We start from the raw sequence: 21,571 nt of genomic DNA on the forward strand, positions 1-21,571 counted from the left end.
TACCCCTGGATACTCACAGATCCTGCTTAGGTCTTTCTTCTTCTTCTATACTCACAATGAATGCAAGAAAACCAGCACACCCTTTAGCTAGCATCTGGTGAGCTGTGAGGGAAGAGAGGAATTTCTGAGTCTTCCTCTTTGGCACTCCTGTAAATTCAAAGGATGATTCACCTTCTGGACTAAAGATTACTTTCCTTCTGTGGCAGTCCACTGAAGCACTGTACTTGCTAAGGAAATCCATACCCAAAATGATATCGAAATCTTGCATATCGAGGACTACCAGATTAACACATAGCTCGTGCAGACCGAAGCCACTGACTAGATTCCATGACTTCCCCGGAAGGTAGGTTGGAATTCATGCTTTCAGAGGTACCTGTAATTCTTTGGCAAAAGGTATGGATACAAAGAATGGGTGATCAAATAGTCATTAGCTATATCAAAAATAACTACTTGACTCACGGTGGAGGCACTAGACTTCCTCTTTGGTAAGGAGAATACTCGGCATTGTCAAATCGGTGGAGCTTCAACCTTCCTTGGCGATCGAGGTCCTTCGAGTTGCGGGCATATAATGTAGTTGAGGCTTGGCTCCATATTGTATTGGCTGTGGCTGGGGTGCTTTGAACTTGTTAGGACACTGCTTGGCCATGTGTCCTTCTTGACCACAAGAATAACATCCAGTCTTGCCCAAGAGACAGGCTCCTGGATGTGTTCTCCCACATTTAGGGCAGGGAAGGAGCTTAGTCTGTTTGATTTCTGGTCCTCCCTTCTGGTTACTTCCTGAATTCCACTGCTTTCTTTTAGTGCCCTTGCCTTTCCAGTTCTGATTATTTGACTGGGGTTTCTGATTTCCCCCAGTCTTGGTCTCCATCTTGATTGGCTTGTGTTGCTCTCTTTGTGCCTTCATGCTGCTCAGGTAGTGCTCAGCTACTAAGGCTCTACTGACCAACTCTTCTCCAGTCAGGGGCTGATGGGTTCCACTGCTCACATTGAGTGATATCACAGGCTTCAGCATTCTGAGCATTAGTCTGACTCGCTCCTTCTCTGTACTCACTAGTTCTGGGCAGAGACGGGCTAGCCTGTTGAATCTCTTAACTGCTTCCTCCACTGTTAGATCCCCCTGTCTGAACTCCATAAACTCCTCGTAGTGCTTGTTGGTGATCTTTTGGCGAAAGAACTCGTCGTAGAATTCTGTCTCAAAATCAATCCATTTCATCTGATTGATTGCCCTCTTGCTCTTTACTCTCTCCCACCACATGCGTGCATCTCCAGTCAGGCAGAAGGAGGCACACTTGACTTTCTCGACTTCTGGCCAGTCAAGAAGCTCCATGGTGCTCTCCAGTGTTTTGAACCAAGCCCGGGCATCCCAGGGTTCAGTAGTGAGGTAGGCTTCTTGTCTCTGGGTCCCTGGGCAACTGGTGGAACCTCAGTTACCACTGGAGTCTCCACAGTTACTGTTTGAGGAGTAGGAGGGACTGGTTGCTGATTTGCCATCAGATTGGCAATTACTTGCTGCTGTTCAGCTACTTGTTTCTGAAGTTGGGCAACAACTTCAGAAAGATTGGGCTCAGTTGAGCCTGGCACCTCATTCTCCTGAACATGGTCCTCAACACGAGCGGTACGGGGACGTCCTCTTCTCGACATCTAGTTAAACAAATAAGAAAATTTGATGATTTCTCTACTCTTTCTAAACATACCCATTTATATATTAAGAAAGGAAATAGCTAAAAAAAATAAAATTCTTATCTTACTCATTCACTTATAACTATCCATCCATACTGCAAATAATAATGTAAATAAAGGAAAGCAATAAAGAAAGAATTTAAATACTTTCTTACTTGAAAGCGGCAAGGATGATGCTGATGTGTGTGTGTTGCTGGAAAATAGACCTGCTCTGATACCAACTGTAACGACCATCCAATTTCTACTCTCTAGGGTGAACGTTACTTATCTACTAACTATAGACTTCACTTAACTGGTGTTACTTTCTCTCATGTTAGCAATACATAAAATATTTAGGGAATAAAATTCAAACATGAAATCATATAATAGCTGAAGCATGGTTCTGTTCTGCAAAATTTTCCCACTAAACATACATCCCGTAAGCATGCATTTCTAATTTTTTTTTCAACATGCTGGATTTCCAAAGCACCCTACGGCAATTGAATAATATTGCTAACACTTACAACCAACATATTTAATCCTTTCTAAAGGAACGAATTAGCATAATGGTACCAACATTCTAATTGAACCATATAAATAAAAGTAAACTCCGACAACTAATTCGAAACACAACAGCAGCTATATCAAACATTCCAGAAATATCTAAACAGGATATTCTAGCAAGCTATAACAGTATAGTAAGCTGCACTAAATGTTTCTAGAAAACTTAAAATTTGACAGAATATCTATTGTTCAGCGTACCAAAATACCATGCCGACATCACACGCGTTTAAAACATAATTATACTAACAGGTACATATCAAGACTGTACAGCAAAACTATATTGCAATCCGTCGCAATATCAAGCATTGATATATTAAATGAGATACTGCATTCACTATACAATTAACATGATTTGTTCCAATAAGTCAACAGCTACATCTAATCAAATACTTTAAGCATAAAGATGGCTTAAATAAAGGCGTATTGTTCAAACTAATAATAACAAATTATTTAATCAGTTCAACCATCTTTTCTTTTTTTTTTATGCAACAGAATATTGCCAATACCAGATTCCAGCATTATCCTACTGTAAACTGCATCAAACATCTTCAGAAATTCAACAGAACAAAAGCATCTGAACAACTTCAAAACAGCAAAACAGAAAGAGTAACAGAATTTGTATTTCTCTAAATTCTCCTAGTTATTTAAGAAGAAAACTAAATAAATTAACTTGCAGCAATTTATTAGCTAGATCCCAAGCTTCCATATCCGTCACCACACACACACCATCATCGTCTCCTTGTCGCCTTCTTCTAAGCCACTTTAGCCTTTCCTTTATTTTTATCCATATCTGCAGTAGGAGGAAAAATAGCATCTATAAGCTAAAAGCTTAGTGAGTGCTTTCTACTCACAAAATCCGATAAGAAATGCATATACATAAAAGAAAACAGGAGGTACATGCTCAACATGAAATAGAAATGAACTACATCATGCATCTCTAAAGAAAAACAACAATCTATCTTGTTAGAATCTTTCAATCTAGATAAAAGAAACTTGTTCTATTTATTTCCAAATTTAATACTTTTATACTTTAAAATAATACTCAACTTTACTTGGGCCCGGCATTGTACCACTTTGCGCGCCTTTCTTAATGAGAATTGAGGTAGCTAATCCCAAAACCATTAAGACACTTCTAGACTTTATGTCTAGGGGCAACTTGGAGCCCATCCCTTGGACCTTGTGTCCGGTACATGCCCTTTTTAAAAGTAAAATACTTTTCTTAATATCTTTCTTTAAATACTCCTTCTAATAAAATGCTTTGGCATTTCCTTTAGCACTAAATATGCTACTGATCCCAATTCTTAAAAGATTAGGGATCCTGTTAAGACTTTGGTCTCTTTTTCTATAATTTTCTAACAGCAATAAAGAAAACTAATTACATGCTCAGAATTTAATCAAACTATCTTATATTCATTACTTGTTAAAACCAAGCTAAAACTAATTAAACTTATAAAGGGAATACAAGCATTCTGAGTACGGCATCACTATTCAACAGCCTCTTTAAATTCTGTTTAAAGCTTTAAGGTTGTTATCAACAAAAAAATATGTTTCTGCTACCATACATTTATGCATGAACATTAGGCATATAGGAGACCGAACCTAGCTCATTGCAAGATAATTACTTTACTACTCTTTTAGCTTCAACTAATCTGCTGCTGTTCTAAACCTAAGGAAGGAGTTAGGCCATTAAAAGAAACAATAGGACTCTCAAATAAGGTTGATCTACAACCCATTGCATGGCACAAACTCAAATCTGACTTACTCAACCATAAAATGATCCCATAATCCACCTAGCATATTCGGATTTAACAATTATGGCAGCAACCATTATAAACCAACCCGAAACCTCAGAAGCTATAGTTGGTTCTTCATAGATTAGAGATCAAAAATCTTGTATCAAGCCTTTGTTAAGTCTAATCGAAGAATTCTTTACAGATCAAACTTCACAAAAGGATTTTGTCTAACTTCTTAGAGTACACGGCAGCAAAACAGCAACCCTAGCATGCTTCACAGGAACTCAAACAACCAGAAAACAAAAACAAATCGGAACTACTCCTACTGCAGGTGAGAAGCAACTCACCTTGTGTTCTTGAACTTACAACCGAAGGGGAAGTGCTCTACGGTTTGGATGAAGTGGAGGTCTCGGCGATCCCTTCCTATCCGCGTGTTCTCCTTGACGAGGAGACCACGAATCCGCGAACAACTCCCGGAAAGAAGTCCTCGCCGGCCGCCGGAGACGAGCCCTAGCGCCGTCGCCCCTTTTTCGCCCGAGAAAGAAAATCGCCCGAAAGAGTCGGCGCCGTCGCGAGAGAGAAGAGGAGTTTAGGTTTTTTGTCCGAAAATCACTAAAGTCCTCTCTTTATAACCTAGGTAATTTGTTCTCTGTTAACCCTTAAATATTGTCCGTTCTCTCCTTAATTAACAATAGCCGCTGGCACAATTGGTTGGCTGCGTTCTGCTTAATACGCGGCTCGCGGGTTCGAGTCTCAGCTGCAACTATTTTTCTTCCTATTTATTCTCTATTCATTTACTACTGCTTAGATATTATTCGCTCCATATAAGGTTAACAAAAATCGTGTAGCTCAGTTGGTTGGTTGGGCCGATTACAACTTGGGCCCGAGAAGCTGGGTTTGAATCCTAGCTCTTGCACTTTTTTCTTTTAGTAATAATACCAAACAGACTCAAAAATTACATAAAAATACTCTAAAAATTTCTAAAAATCTCTAGAATATTTTAAAAGCATTTTCAAATATTTTTAAAGATATTCAGAATTCAAAATAGGGAAAATTGGGTCGTTACAATTCCCCATACCTTATAAAAGTTCATCCACGAACTTAGAATAATTCTGGATATTTTTGTCTCATGCTATCCTCTCGCTCCCAAGTGACTTCCTCGTGCTTCCGGTTCCGCCATATGACCTTCACTAGTGGCACTTCTTTGTTCCTTAGTCTCTTGACTGCTCGTCCACTATCTGTGTAGGTCTACTCTCATAACTAAGATCCTCTTGGATCTGCACTGACCGAGGTTCAATCACTTGGCTAGGGTCATGAAGACACTTCTTTAACATGGAGACATGAAACACATTGTGTATTGCTGACATGTCTTGTGGTAAGTCCTGCTTGTAAGCTACACTCCCAATCCTCTCTATGATCGTGTAAGGTCCTACATAACGAGGACTTAATTTGCCCTTCTTGCCAAATCTCATCACTCCCTTCATAGGAGCAACTTTGAGAAAGACTAAATCTCCTACTTGAATTCCAGTGGCCTTCGCTGTGCATAGCTTTTCGCTCTACTACAGGTCTCAATCCTCTGTCGATCTTGAATAACCCGAGTGGTTTCTTATCATCTCTCTGAATGCCCACTCTACTTCCATTTCTCTTCTTTCTCCAACTTCTTGCCAGCATATAGGTGATCTGCACTTCCACCATACAATGCTTCATATGGTGCCATCCCCGATGGTGGCTTGGTAGGCTTGTTGTAACAAACTCAGCTAACACAGATACTTGCACGCTTAAAATCTAATGCACAAGCCCTAAGCATATCTTCTAGGATCTGTTTACTCGCTCTGTCATCCATCGACCGAGGATGGAAGGTAGTCTTGAACTTGAGCTTGGTGCCTAGTGCATTCTGTACACACTCCCAAAAGAGGTGAAGCGCCCATCTCTATCAGAAATAATAGATTTGGGAACTCCGTGAAGTCTGATCACCTCTTTAACATACATCGTGCTAATTGCTCTATAGAGTGTGACACCTTGATGGCTAGAAAATGAGCAGACTTGGTCAATCTGTCCACTATCACCCATATCGCATCGTATCCATTTGTGGTTCTTGGGAGACCTGTTATGAAATCCATGGATATGTCTTCCCACTTCCACTGGTATAGGAAGAGGGTAGAACTCCTCTGGTCTCGGTGTTGCTTGACTCTCGACATGTCGGCCAGCGGTGCATATTTAGCCACATCTCTTTTGAGTCCGGACCACCGAATTTCTGTTTCACGTCTTGGTACATCTTGGTAGAACCAGGATGCATAGAATATGGCGATTATGGGCCTCTTCTAAAATTCTCTTTCTCACTCTTCATCATTGGGAACACAAAGGCGATTTCCCGATAAAGAATTCCACTGTCGATACTCGAAATTCTGAATTTCCTTCTTCTTGTATTCCTTGCTTGATCTTTTGGATATCTGGATCTTCACTTTGCTTTTTCTGTATATCCTCGCGGGGTTGACTCTAGGGTCAATGGCAAAGTTGCCCATAAATAATTTCAAGTCCAATCGACAACTCCTTACTGTGGCGTGGCTAATGATGATAAGGACATCAAGGATGCCTTTGGACTTCCCGCTTAATGCATCCGCCACTTTATTAGCTTTACGGGTGGTAGAGGATTTTACAGTCATAATCTTTAACCAACTCTAGCCACCTACTGTCTCATGTTTAAGTCCTGTGAAGAAGTACTTAAGACTCGATGATCTGTGAAGATTCTACATGGACTCCATACAAATAGTGTCGCTCGAGTTTCAGTGCACAGCTGCCAGCTCAAGAACATGAGTGGGGTAGTTCTTCTCGTAGTCTTTGAGTTGTCGGAAGCATAAGCTATAACTTTTCCTTCCTGCATGAGTACAGCTCCTAAGCCCATCTTGGAAGCATCACTGTAGATGTCAAAACTCTTGTCACCCTTTGGAACAGTCAGTATAGGAGCACTGGTCAGTCTCCTCTTGAGTTCTTGAAAACTCTGCTCACATTTATCTGATCATTCAAACTTCTTGTCCTTCCTGGTGAGGGCTGTAAGGGGAGAGGCTATCCTGGAAAAGTCCTCCACAAATTTCCTGTAGTACCCAGCTAAACCAAGGAAGCTTCTGATCTCCCTGGCATTCTTGGGTCTCTTCCAGTTGCTGACCGCTTCTACTTTGGCTGGATCTACCTGAATGCCTTCTTTTGAAACAATGTGACCTAGAAATGCCACCTGCTCCAACCAAAATTCGCACTTTGAGAATTTAGCATAGAGCTGTCTCTGCTGAAGAGTCTGTAGGACTATTCTCAAATGCGCATCATGCTCCTCTGGGGTCCTGGAATAGATTAGAATGTCGTCGATGAACACAATGACAAACTTGTCGAGGTATTCTCTGAACACTCTATTCATCAAGTCCATGAAGACTGCAGGTGCATTAGTCACACCAAAAGGCATGACTACGAATTCGTAATGTCCGTATCTGGTCCTGAAAGCTGTTCTGGGTATGTCACTCTCCTTCACTTTCAACCGATGGTACCCGGCGCAGATCTATCTTGGAGAACACTGTTGCACCTTTCAATTGATCAAATAAATCATCGATCCAGGCATGGATACTTGTTCTTGATGGTCACCGATTCAAAGCCCTATAATCTATGCACATCCGCATAGATCCATCCTTCTTCTTGACAAACAACACAGGAGCTCCCCAGGTGAGTGACTGGGCGTATGAAACCTTGTCAAGTAGCTCCAAGTTGCTCTTGTAACTCTTTAGCTCTTCGAGACATGCGATATGGAGCTTTTGAAATTGGACGGTGCAGGGAACCGTTCAATCTCAAACTCCACTGCTGGGAGGTAGTCGGGTAGCTCTTCAGGAATACCTCTGGATACCACTGATCACTACCGAACTTCTTCCCGCTTAGGTCTTTCTTCTTCTTACTCAGACTCAATGAATGCAAGAAAACCAAAGACCCTTTAGCTAACATCGGTGGGTGAGAGAAGAGAGAAATTTCGGTCTTCCTCTTTGGTACTCCATAAATTCAAAGGATGGTTCACCTTGGACTAAAGATCACTTTCTTTCTGCTGCAGTCCACTGAAGCACTATACTTGCTGAGGAAATCCATACCCAAAATGATATCGAAATCCTGCATAGCGAGGACTACCGATTAACACATAGCTCTCAGTCTGAAATCGACTAGATTCCATGACTTCCCCAGAAGGTAGGGTTGTCGGGAACTTGGAATTCATGCTTTCTATAGGTACCTGTAATTCTTTGGCAAAAGGTATGGATACAAAAGAATGGGTCGCCCCAGTATCAAATAGTGCAGTAGCTATATGCTGAAAAATAACTACTTGACCTATTACGACCGTGGAGGCACTAGCCTCTTAAGGGAGAATACTCGGCATTGGCTGGAACTGGTGGAGCTTCCAACCTTCCTTGGCTGATCTGAGGTCCTTCCGAGTTGCAGGCATATAATGTAGTTGAGGCTTGGCTCCATATTGTATTGGCTGTGGCTGGGGTGCTTTGAACTTGTTAGGACACTGCTTGGCCATGTGTCCTTCTTGACCACAAGAATAACATCCAGTCTTGCCCAAGCAGGCTCCTGGATGTGTTCTCCCACATTTAGGTGGGGAAGGAGCTTAGTCTGTTTGATCGGTCCTCCTTCGGGTTACTTCGAATTCCCGCTTTTAGTGCCTTGCCTTCCCGATTATTTTAGGGTTACGATTTCGCCTTGGTCTCCATCTTGATTGGCTTGCTCTCTGTGCCTTCATCTGCCTGCCGTGTAGTGCTCACTACTAGGCTCTCTCGACCAACTCTTCTCTCGGCATGGGTTCCACTCACATTGAGTGATATCGAGCTTGATTACGGCATTAGTCCTCGATCGCTTCTTTCTGACTCACTAGTTACGCCAGGCTGCCAGCTGAATCTCTTACTTCCTCCACCTCAGATCCCCCTCAACTCCATAAACCTCGTAGTGCTTGTTGGTGATCTTTTGGCAAAGAACTCGTCGTAGAATTCTGTCTCAAAATCAATCCATTTCATCGATTGATTGCCCTCTTGCTCTTCTCTCTCCCACCACATGCGCATCTCAAACGGCGTAAGGAGGCACACTGACTTTCTCGACTCGGCCACGAGAAGCTCCATGGTGCTTTCAACCAAGCCTAGGCATCCTGGGCTCCGTGTGCCTGAGAAGCTCTGTTCGTTTCGACCAAGGTGGTAGGCTTCTTGTCTCGGGTCTGGGCGACTCCGTTACCGGTGGAACCTCGATTCCACCGGAGTCTCCCATGCCTTGTTTGAGGAGTAGGGAGGAGGTTGGTTGCGATTTGCCATCGGGCAATTACTTGTCTTGCTCATTGTCACTACTTGTTGAAGTTGGGCAACAACTTGGAAGATTGGCCGAGCACGGCACCTCATTCTCCGAACATGGTCCTCAACACGGCCGTGAGGGACGCCTCGACATCTAGTTAAACAAATAAGAAAATTTGATGATTTCTCTACTCTTTCTAAACATACCCATTTATATATTAAGAAAGGAAATAGCTAAAAAAAATAAAATTCTTATCTTACTCATTCAATTATAACTATCCATCCATACTGCAAATAATAATGTAAATAAAGGAAAGCAATAAAGAAAGAATTTAAATACTTTCTTACTTGAAAGCGGCAAGGATGATGCTGATGTGTGTGTGTTGCTGGAAAATAGACCTGCTCTGATACCAACTGTAACGACCACCCAATTTCTACTCTCTAGGGTGAACGTTACTTATCTACTAACTATAGACTTCACTTAACTGGTGTTACTTTCTCTCATGTTAGCAATACATAAAATATTGAGGGAATAAAATTCAAACATGAAATCATATAATAGCTGAAGCATGGTTCTGTTCTGCAAAATTTTCCCACTAAACATACATCCCGTAAGCATGCATTTCTAATTTTTTTTTCAACATGCTGGATTTCCAAAGCACCCTACGGCAATTGAATAATATTGCTAACACTTACAACCAACATATTTAATCCTTTCTAAAGGAACGAATTAGCATAATGGTACCAACATTCTAATTGAACCATATAAATAAAAGTAAACTCCGACAACTAATTCGAAACACAACAGCAGCTATATCAAACATTCCAGAAATATCTAAACAGGATATTCTAGCAAGCTATAACAGTATAGTAAGCTGCACTAAATGTTTCTAGAAAACTTAAAATTTGACAGAATATCTATTGTTCAGCGTACCAAAATACCATGCCGACATCACACGCGTTTAAAACATAATTATACTAACAGGTACATATCAAGACTGTACAGCAAAACTATATTGCAATCCGTCGCAATATCAAGCATTGATATATTAAATGAGATACTGCATTCACTATACAATTAACATGATTTGTTCCAATAAGTCAACAGCTACATCTAATCAAATACTTTAAGCATAAAGATGGCTTAAATAAAGACGTATTGTTCAAACTAATAATAACAAATTATTTAATCAGTTCAACCATCTTTTTTTTTTTTTTATGCAACAGAATATTGCCAAAACCAGATTCCAGCATTATCCTACTGTAAACTGCATCAAACATCTTCAGAAATTCAACAGAACAAAAGCATCTGAACAACTTCAAAACAGCAAAACAGAAAGAGTAACAGAATTTGTATTTCTCTAAATTCTCCTAGTTATTTAAGAAGAAAACTAAATAAATTAACTTGCAGCAATTTATTAGCTAGATCCCAAGCTTCCATATCCGTCACCACACACACACCATCATCGTCTCCTTGTCGCCTTCTTCTAAGCCACTTTAGCCTTTCCTTTATTTTTATCCATATCTGCAGTAGGAGGAAAAATAGCATCTATAAGCTAAAAGCTTAGTGAGTGCTTTCTACTCACAAAATCCGATAAGAAATGCATATACATAAAAGAAAACAGGAGGTACATGCTCAACATGAAATAGAAATGAACTACATCATGCATCTCTGAAGAAAAACAACAATCTATCTTGTTAGAATCTTTCAATCTAGATAAAAGAAACTTGTTCTATTTATTTCCAAATTTAATACTTTTATACTTTAAAATAATACTCAACTTTACTTGGGCCCGGCATTGTACCACTTTGCGCGCCTTTCTTAATGAGAATTGAGGTAGCTAATCCCAAAACCATTAAGACACTTCTAGACTTTATGTCTAGGGGCAACTTGGAGCCCATCCCTTGGACCTTGTGTCCGGTACATGCCCTTTTTAAAAGTAAAATACTTTTCTTAATATCTTTCTTTAAATACTCCTTCTAATAAAATGCTTTGGCATTTCCTTTAGCACTAAATATGCTACTGATCCCAATTCTTAAAAGATTAGGGATCCTGTTAAGACTTTGGTCTCTTTTTTTTTTCTATAATTTTCTAACAGCAATAAAGAAAACTAACTACATGCTCAGAATTTAATCAAACTATCTTATATTCATTACTTGTTAAAACCAAGCTAAAACTAATTAAACTTATAAAGGGAATACAAGCATTCTGAGTACGGCATCACTATTCAACAGCCTCTTTAAATTCTGTTTAAAGCTTTAAGGTTGTTATCAACAAAAAAATATGTTTCTGCTACCATACATTTATGCATGAACATTAGGCATATAGGAGACCGAACCTAGCTCATTGCAAGATAATTACTTTACTACTCTTTTAGCTTCAACTAATCTGCTGCTGTTCTAAACCTAAGGAAGGAGTTAGGCCATTAAAAGAAACAATAGGACTCTCAAATAAGGTTGATCTACAACCCATTGCATGGCACAAACTCAAATCTGACTTACTCAACCATAAAATGATCCCATAATCCACCTAGCATATTCGGATTTAACAATTATGGCAGCAACCATTATAAACCAACCCGAAACCTCAGAAGCTATAGTTGGTTCTTCATAGATTAGAGATCAAAAATCTTGTATCAAGCCTTTGTTAAGTCTAATCGAAGAATTCTTTACAGATCAAACTTCACAAAAGGATTTTGTCTAACTTCTTAGAGTACACGGCAGTAAAACAGCAACCCTAGCATGCTTCACAGGAACTCAAACAACCAGAAAACAAAAACAAATCGGAACTACTCCTACTGCAGGTGAGAAGCAACTCACCTTGTGTTCTTGAACTTACAACCGAAGGGGAAGTGCTCTACGGTTTGGATGAAGTGGAGGTCTCGGCGATCCCTTCCTATCCGCGTGTTCTCCTTGACGAGGAGACCACGAATCCGCGAACAACTCCCGGAAAGAAGTCCTCGCCGGCCGCCGGAGACGAGCCCTAGCGCCGTCGCCCCTTTTTCGCCCGAGAAAGAAAATCGCCCGAAAGAGTCGGCGCCGTCGCGAGAGAGAAGAGGAGTTTAGGTTTTTTTGTCCGAAAATCACTAAAGTCCTCTCTTTATAACCTAGGTAATTTGTTCTCTGTTAACCCTTAAATATTGTCCGTTCTCTCCTTAATTAACAATAGCCGCTGGCACAATTGGTTGGCTGCGTTCTGCTTAATACGCGGCTCGCGGGTTCGAGTCTCAGCTGCAACTATTTTTCTTCCTATTTATTCTCTATTCATTTACTACTGCTTAGATATTATTCGCTCCATATAAGGTTAACAAAAATCGTGTAGCTCAGTTGGTTGGTTGGGCCGATTACAACTTGGGCCCGAGAAGCTGGGTTCAAATCCTAGCTCTTGCACTTTTTTTTTTTAAACTTTCTCCACTCGGTAATAATACCAAACGGACTCCAAAAATTGCATAAAAATACTCTAAAAATTTCTAAAAATCTCTAGAATATTTTAAAAGCATTTTCAAATATTTTTAAAGATATTCAGAATTCAAAATAGGGAAAATTGGGTCGTTACACCAGATAAAGGTAAAGGGAAGATGGACTAGCAGAGGAAGCTGGAGGTCAATGCAGAGATGGTGTGTGTGGCAGGAACCTGGAACGAAGATCCTTAGGGAGTTTACCTTTATGCATTTCTAGTGGCTTAAATGCTATAAATTAATAAACCTCGCACTATATCATGTTAGAATGCTAGTTGATAGATATTAGAACGTTTTCCATGCATTATATAATTGTTGTGTGAGATTTTGGCACGAACAAGTGCTGAAATCTGGGCTTCTGATTCGAAATCAAAAACCCAGATCGATCTACAGATCGATCAAAATTGGGTTGTGCCACTGGATCGGTCAGCTGACCGATCTAGTCGCGAATAGAGAGTTAGCAGAGTATCGGTCAATGGTCGACGTGGCCGGATCGATCGGCCGACCAATCGATCACTGGATCGGTCTGAGCCAATCTCAGACCGCATCGATACGTACAATATAGCTTATGGATCGGTGCCAAGACCGATCCGAGTTTTCTCTATCGTCAAAAGTGGATCGATCACGGATCGATCCGACATGAATCGATTCATGGATCAATTGAAATGCCCGATTCATGCCAGGGTGACATCCGAGAGGCATAGATTATCTTCCTAGCATGTGTTCAACTCCTAGGTACACCTAAAATATTAAGTTCAGATTTTACAAGAATCGGTTTAGTAAAATTTTAATCAATCCAGTTTCATAATAGTAATTTAGCACAAAGATAATGTAGCGATCGGCCTCACGGCCTAGTCGGTGAAGGCGGGTCATTCAGAGTGGTATCGGCGCTTCCATACTTCCTACACACATCAGCACCGCAGCTTCCAAAATGGCACGAGGACTGACAGAAGTTCACTCACCACCGAGCTCGAGATGAGGCAAAGGTGCCTCCCCGGCTCCTGCACTCTACGGCACTAGTGGCCGATTCAGCAATGGCTTAAAGCAATGTGAAATTACCACCTTAAAGGCTAGTGCGCACTCCCACCGTCACCCCGAGCCCAACTATGCGACCTGGTCTTAGAGGTTCCACCACCACTGCACCAAGTCTCAAGAGCAGCAATGACGCAGAGAGAAGCCTATCCGATCCGGGCAAAGAGTCAAGCCAGAATTTCTCGAATGAACCATGGGATGCTCATGCATAGTTCAAAACACCGAAAGTACGATGGAGCTCTGACCGCCTGAACATGAGAAGGTGAAGTGCGCCTCCTTCCGCCGCGGAGATGCACGATGGTGGGAGAGAATCGAGCGGCGCCCAGTGAACCGGTATAACATGGGTGACTTAGAAGGAATTCATTGAGGAGTTCTTTCACATGCGGTCACCAATCGTCACTACGACGAGTTCACGAAGTTTCGTGGCAACCTATCAGTTGAGGAAGCCGTGAAGAAATTCAACAGTTGGCTCGCCTATGCCCAATTAGTCGCCGAGTAAAGGGAACAACCGGTTGATGCTCAAGATGCCGAGGGAAATAACAATGAACGTGTCGGTGGCGCTTATAGGCCACAAACCACGAAGAATTAGTGAGCGTTTCAATCAATCACGAGCATTACCGTAATAGCATCAAGCGGGCAGCAAGTCCTTCGAAGCTAAAGGTCAAGGAGGCTCGGACACTGTAAACAAGCGGCCACAGCCCCATGGCTCTAATCGAAAGGAACTCCAGAACAAGCGCAAACCAGGAGTTACCGAAAAGGAGGCAAGCAGCCCAATTATCCAAAGTGTGCTACTTGTGGGAAATTCCATCCCTGAGTTTGTCGTAAGGGCACACGAGGATGCTTTGAATGCACAGAGGAAGGCATATGGCCAAGCAAGGTCCAAACAAGACCGCCTTCCTCGGCCACAGCGATTCAAGATGGAGGCCAGCCACCGATTACATCATATGCAGCCGCTTTAGATGGTCCACATATCATCCAGGCGATTAGATGCCCTCCAGCTACGACCAATGTGAGGATCTACTCACTCACCGAGAGGACGCACAAATGCCTCCGGACAGTTGTTACAGTCGATTAGTATTTTACAAAGAAAGTACAACTGTCTTATTCGATACGGGGCAACCCATTCATACATATCCGTGGCATTTCTTTGAGAAGTTAGCAGACTCCCGAGGTACCAGTGAGTCGCCTCACGACGCTACCTCGGGAGAAATCATGCGCCCTCGCACCGCTCGAGCAAAGGTCTGTCACTATAGCGCATGGAGAGCTCTTGCGATCCGATAGTGATTAATATGACCGACTCACGACGTCATCTTGGGATGGACTTCTTGATCAAATACGGGCCTCCATCGAAGTTGTAAAGTCATATTCCATCATTGCGTGAGAACCCGGAGAAAGGCCAAGAAGTTTCTCTCAGCTATGAAGGCACAGAGGTTGATGGATTCGGGATGTACGGGTTCTTAGCACACGTAGTCAACACCATCAGGACAAGGACCAACAGCTAGCAGAGATCCGAGTCGTATGTGACGACCCAGCAGCCTTCCCTGAAGAGTTACCGGGCCTAGTACCGGACAGGGAGATCGAATTTGAGATAGAGCTCATTCCCGGTACAAATCCTATCTCCAAAGCACCTTACCGCATGGCTCCAACAGAATCAAGGAACTTCAGAACCTCAGGAGCTGCTTAACAAGGGCTTCATTCGCCCTAGTCACTCACCATGGGAGCACCACATTGTTCGTGAAGAAGAAAGACGGGAGCATGCTTTGTGTATAGACTACATGCCGAACCAAGTCACAATCAAGAATAGGTATCCTCTTCCGTAATAGATGACTTGATCAGCTAAAGGTAGCATAGAGTTCTCTAAAATAGACCTCGGATCGGGTTATCATCAGTGAAGGTTAAAGAAGGGGACATACCCAAGACAAGATTCAGACTAGATACGAGCATTACGAGTTCGTAGTCATGCCCTTTGTCATGACAAATGCTCCAACTACTTTCATGGACCTTATGAGCAGGGTATTCAGAGAATATTTAGATAGGTTCATTATCGTGTTCATCGATGACATTCTTATCTATTCCGAACTCGTGAAGAACACGTAGAGCACCGAAAATAGTATTGCGTACTTTTCAGCCAGAATCCGTTATATGCCAAGTTCACAAAATGTGAATTTTGGTTAGATCGTGTGCCCGGGTCACATCATCTCAAAGGATGGTATCATGGTGGACCCCAGTAAGATAGCTGAGCAACTGGAAAAGACCCAAGAACGCCAGTGAGATCTTTCTGGGATTAGCATGTTACTACAGAAATTCAGAGGACTTCTCCAGATAGCCTCACCTGTCTTACCGAAAGAACAAAAATTTCAAGGGATGAGAGATCAGGAAGCAACGAAATGAAAAGGAGATTGACCAAGTGCACCTATTCGACTCTACCAGAACGCAGATAGCTTTGACATATATAGTGATGCCTCAAGTTGGGACTAGAGCAATCTTGATGCAAGATGGCAAGGTGATCGCCTATGCCTCCAGAAAACTTAAGGATTATGAGAAGAACTACCCTACTCATGACCTTGAGCTTGCGGCTGTTCGCTCTCAAAATTTGGAGACATTACTTGTATGGAGCTCAATGCAGAGTGTATACGGATCATCGTAGTCTGAAGTACTTCTTCACTCCGAAGGATCTGAATATGCGACAGCGCAGATGGCTAGAGCTGGTCAAGGACTACGATATAGACATCCTCTACCACCTAGGGAAAGCTAATAGGGTAGCAAATGCACTTAGCAGGAAGTCCCGGTCTACCTTATTATCTCTAGCGACCACATCACCACCCCTAGCAAAGAGATCACAGATTTTGGTCTCGAACTCATAGTGGACAGCTCTCTACTATGACCTTAGAGTCGACCTTGCTTGGTGACATCCAGACGGCTCAGGAGCAGGATCCGAAATTCAGAAAATCAAGCAAGGATTAGCGAGGAAAAGCGGAGAGTTCAGAGTGTCGACTAGGGGGTCTGTATTTTGCGGAGTGATTGTGTTCCGGATCGAGGAACTCAAGGAAGATTTCAGATGAGGCTCACAAGACTCCATATGCGATGCATCCAAGCTCCACCAAATGTACCAGACTTAAAGAAGCTTTTTGGTGGCGGAATGAAGAGAGACATCGCCGATATATCGACCGCCTAACCCGGAGGGTTAAGGCGTAACATCGTAAACGAGGGAGTTTGCAGCCCATACAGATACCAGAATGGAAGTGGGAAGACATTTCTATGGATTTTATAGTGGGATTACCCGAACCACGAATGGTTTTGATACCATCCGGGTAATAGTCGACAGATTGACTAAATCAGCCCACTTCTTAGCTATCGTGATATCCTACTCCATGGAACAGCTAGCTCAGTTGTATCTCAAGGAGATCATTAGATTACATGGAGTCCCACGAACCATTATCTCAGACAGAGACAGCAGGTTCACGTCACACTTCGGGAGTGTGTACAGTCACTTTGGGCACGGTTAAAATTTAGGCTTTCCATCCTCAGACGGATGGACAGACTGAGCGGTAAATCTGACTCAAGATATGCTCGAGCATGTACCCTAGATTTCAAAGGAAGTTGGTGCAAATATATGAGTCTAGCAGAATTTACATACAACAACAGCTATCGTGCCACTATCGGCATGGCACCTTACGAGGCTCTCTATGGGCGGAGGTGTAGATCTCTCAATGGTATGAGTGGTGAATAAAGAACTAGAACTTCAGGCGATCTAGTAGCGAGATACCACAGCGGCCTATATGCCAGATCCGCCAGAGGATAGAGGCTTACAGCCGCTGTAAAAGCTATCGATACACAGAGACCTTTAGAGTTCTCCGATTGGGATTCGATGTTCCTCGAGTAGCTCCCATGAAGGAGTAATGCGGTTTGGGAAAAAGGGCAAGCTAAGTCCCGAGATATGTGGGACCATACCTTATCCAGAAGAGTGGGCAAGGTAGCATATGAGCTAGAGCTACCTCAGAAATGTCACCGTCCACAATGTATTTCATGTCTCTATGTGAAGAAGCATACCCAGATGCCACCCAGTGATTGAGCCCCAATGCAGATCCGCGAAGACCTCACGATGATAATATATTCATTGATAATAGACCGAGCAGTTAAGAAATTGCGGAACAAGGAAGTACCATTAGTCAAGGTTATTTGGCACAGTCACACAGCAGAAGAGGCAACTTGGGAGACAGAAGCCAGCATTAGACAGAAGTACCCAGAATTATTCTAAGTTCGAGGACGAACTTTTTATAAGGTATGAGGGATTGTAACGCCCAAAAATTCTCAAAATTATTTTAGAAATATTCTATGATTTTTATGGAATTTTAGGATATTTTTACAGAATTTTTAGAGTAACGGAAGTAGCAAAAATAAATAGAAAACGAAAACGGCCTAAGCGAGGAATTGAACCCGAGACCTATGGTTTACGGATAATGTTAGTAACCAGTTGAACCCAGCAGGGCCGTGCTGAAAGGAAAGGGAGGCAATTAAATTTATATTAGAGTTGGGCGAATTAATCCTTTAATATAAATAGGGAGGAATTAAGTGAAGAGTTATTTTTGGATCGTAACTTTTCTCTCCTCAAAACCTCACCGCCGACTCCCCCTTCTCCTCTCCTTCTCTCGGCGCCAACCACAAGCAAGGTTATGGTTCCGTCCAAGGGCACTTTCCGGCGACGACTTCGACACGAGGACGCTCCCCTCCGCGAGAAGAACGCTTAGACGCGAGAAGATCGTCGAAAGGATCGTCTCCTCCGGAAATCTAGCGATTAGAATCGTAAGAAAATCCGAACAGGAGGTAAGAAACCCCTCACCTGCAGTATAAGTAGCTTTTCGTACGATTGAATGTTTTTAAATTAGCTATATGTAGACTTTTCAACGCATAGGGTGTATTTAACCCTCCTTTTCAGGTTTAGGGATCTAGTTGAGCACCTCTAGATGGGCCAGACACATTTTCTCCTTTCAGTTGGGGATTCTAGACGTTGTCGGGTGCCTAGAGGTGGTCTCCCTAATAGAGAGGAGAGTTGGAGCACACCAAGTGTTCGATAAAATGCTTAGCACAGTAAAATTCTACAGTAGACATTTCTAATAGCTCAGTAAATGCAATAGAAGCATTTAAATAGTTTAGTTAGTCTTGCTACAGCTTATATGGGGCTACGGTCCAATGGGTGGGCACCCACAGTCGCCTCTAGGTTCAGATAACCTAGTAAAAGCAAGATAAATTAATTAGCTATGATTCAGTATTTTATTTTCAGTAGGGGCACTGTACAAGATTAGATATCCATTGGGCTGGACTCCCATAGTCGGTCCCTTGGTTTAGATAACCTAGTAAACCCTACTAAATGTGGGACTTGCAAACCCGGGTCTAGCTAGGGATGCGCGCACAGCAAGTACAGTTGTCGGGCCCAAACAGCAGCATGATTACTATTTTCACTTATTATGATAATAGCTTTCAAACTCGTAATCTAGTTATGTGAATATAGTGTTAGCTCAGTTTTAGTTTCAGTTTCAGTTTAGTTCTCCTAGTTGATACCATGAAATAGCTCCATGCTTAGATTTTATTATGCATGCCTTGTTTCAGTATTTATGCCATGCTTTAACAAATTCAGTGCATGTTTTTAAATAGCATTCTTTAAAAACATGTTTGCATCGTTGAATGTTTTAGTGAGGTAGTTGGTTTCTTACTAAGCTTAAAGCTTACAGATACTATTTTCCCTTATACTGCAGATAAAGGTAAAGGGAAGATGGACTAGCAGAGGAAGCTGGAGGTCAATGCAGAGATGGTGTGTGTGGCAGGAACCTGGAACGAAGATCCTTAGGGAGTTTAGCAAATTAAAAACTTAGTTTCTTTTCTTAAGATACCTTTATGCATTTCTAGTGGCTTAAATGCTATAAATTAATAAACCTCGCACTATATCATGTTAGAATGCTAGTTGATAGATATTAGAACGTTTTCCATGCATTATATAATTGTTGTGTGAGATTTTGGCACGAACAAGTGTCTGAACCGCTTCGATTCAAATCAAAAGATCGATCTAGGATCGATCGGACTGCCATCGATCGGCCACCGATCGATCCCGCTAATCGTAGAGTTAGCAGAGTACGAAGCTTCGATCGGTCACCGATCGATCGGTGAGTTACTAGATCGGTTCACCGACCGATCGATGTACTCTGGATCGGATCGGGCAGACCGATCCACCGCATACGTACAATATAGCTTATGGATCGGTCACCGACCGATCCGTAGTTTTTCTCCGCGGTTTCAGATGTCGGATCGATCACGGGATCGATCCGACAGCCCAATCGATTCATGGATCGATTGAAATGCCTAATTACAGCTAGCAGGACATCCGAGAGGCATAGATTATCTTCCCTAGCATGTGTACAACTCCTAGGTACACCTAGAATATTAAGTTCAGATTTTACAGTAATCAGTTTAGTAAAATTTTAATCAATCCAGATTTTCGCAATAGTAATTTAGCACAGCATAATGTAGCGATCGGCCTCACAGCCTAGTCAGTAGAAGGCGGGTCGTTACATTGGGTGTCGGGTTCGGACATATTACGAAGTAAAAAGTGCATATAACTTCGTCGATTTTTAAAAACACCGAAGTAATTAATCTTTTTCGACTTCATCGTTTAGTATTTGTTGTGAAGTAATATACCTACTTTAACTTCGGTTAAAAATGAAGTAATAGATTACTTTTACTTCGTCATATATCGTTAACTCCTGAAGTAATTATCGATTAAATTACATTTAGCTTCGTTCTGGATCGAAATAATAGATAGATACTACTTCAAAATTTTTGGTAATAATTGAAGTAGTTGATACTATTTTACAGCAACAAATTGTGAATTCAAATTTTGAATTTGAAATGACGTGCCTTGACTGAATTTAATTTTCGACTTTCAAATGCCGCAAATGTCGTGTCTTGACTGAATTTCTTTGACTGAATTCAAATTTCAAAATTTCAAATGTCGTGCCTTGACTGAATTGCTTAGAATGAATTCAAATTTTGTATTTCAAATGTCGTGCCTTGACTGATCTCGACTTTGGAAAATGTCGTGCACAGCTCCAGCGGTGACGTGCCATTCTTGAAACCACCGCCCTCCCTGTTCATTTTGACTTTCGGGGCACAAAATTTGAATGCAACCTCTCTTGCCTTGCTGGCCACGGTTTCCAAGGTTGCCACACTCTTCTTCCCCAAGACTTCACCGGAGAAACCTTTGAAGGTCTGCTGGCCACCAGAAGCAGTTGTCGTCGCCGGAAATTTGTGTTCCTTGCCTTCCCACTGACCAGTGAGGACTATGGCAGCCCCCACCACTAGTCTCATCACGATCAACAACAATAAACCAAATAAAGAACAACCGAAAACAGAAGTATCTACTCTAAAAAAGAATCATGAATCAGCCCTTTAGGTAATGACCTCGTAAACATAGAGACTGAAAAAAAAAAGCAAAAAAAATTCCAAACACTTGTCTTTGTTGGAAGAATAGCACCAAACCTACAACAAATTGGAGACCGTCTAAAACATGATTTTGCAAAATAAAGGAGGAGAAAAAGAAGAAAAAGAAATCGAAGGAAAGAAACCTGGACCTCAACCTTCCGCCAGCTCTGTCAAATTGAAAACATACGGTATATCTCAAACACTTGCAACCTAAACCCTGCGTAAGAAAGTTCAAGTTGCCAAACCTTATTCGGAAGCCCTAACGAGGAAACCTTCATCTCTGTTGCCTAAGACTCCAAATCGGAAGCCCTAATGAGAGGGAACGGAGAGGACTGAAATGAAGGGGAAGGAA

The 21,571-nt window shown here is 41.9% G+C and overlaps 1 long non-coding RNA gene across 1 annotated transcript; it reads right to left on the reverse strand.

Annotated features, from left to right (window-relative positions):
* Window positions 1-1,450: 1,450 nt before the first annotated feature.
* LOC122034661 lies at window positions 1,451-12,685 on the reverse strand. The gene is made up of 3 exons (XR_006126750.1): window positions 12,648-12,685; window positions 4,304-4,879; window positions 1,451-1,641 (listed from the first exon to the last, which is right to left on the reverse strand). It is a non-coding gene; the product is annotated as an uncharacterized LOC122034661 (long non-coding RNA).
* Between the last annotated feature and the right edge of the window lie 8,886 nt (window positions 12,686-21,571).

This window comes from Zingiber officinale, chromosome 11B (genome assembly GCF_018446385.1).
Source record: "Zingiber officinale cultivar Zhangliang chromosome 11B, Zo_v1.1, whole genome shotgun sequence".
NCBI classification, from domain to species: domain Eukaryota; kingdom Viridiplantae; phylum Streptophyta; class Magnoliopsida; order Zingiberales; family Zingiberaceae; genus Zingiber; species Zingiber officinale.